This window comes from Penaeus monodon, chromosome 15, assembly GCF_015228065.2.
Source record: "Penaeus monodon isolate SGIC_2016 chromosome 15, NSTDA_Pmon_1, whole genome shotgun sequence".
Lineage (NCBI taxonomy): Eukaryota > Metazoa > Arthropoda > Malacostraca > Decapoda > Penaeidae > Penaeus > Penaeus monodon.
This window is the reverse complement of record NC_051400.1, coordinates 47,433,027-47,433,564: the sequence shown is the minus strand read 5'-3', so window position 1 is coordinate 47,433,564 and position 538 is coordinate 47,433,027.

The window sequence follows — 538 nt, the reverse complement described above, 5'->3', positions numbered from 1 at the left end:
AATAAAGCACGTTTTTTAAAAGTATCGTTAGTCTGATAATGTGGTGCCATCTTTTTTTTTTTTATAAAGCAGTTACATATCATATAAAAACTAGTGCCTATAAACAAAAATAAGGGGAGAGTAAAAGACCAGTTTGTTTTTTTTAAACATTAGAAAATTAAGGTGATAAGGGATTAGGTATTGCTTGATTTCACCCCATTGCCTTTTTGAATATTTAAGACGGGGATAAAAGCATAAAAACCCGGGGTTGTGCAGTTATCAAACCCTTTTTCATGTTTTTTTAATTTACGGCTTCTAAGTGCTAGGTTTATTTACATTAATCAAAGTAAGATTGTAGAGGGGTTTTTATATTTTAAATTGTTATACCATCTTTATTTCATGGTGTTTACCCTTGTATGTGGGATTGGATTTTTGTGGATTGGTTGGACACAAAGGCTCCTCAAGGCTCAGCCTGAAGGAGTCAGTTTAATAGGCTGAGCCCTCCTTAAACCCCCAAATTCCATGATTTTTTTTAAAAAAAAAAAAGTTTCAATTGTTC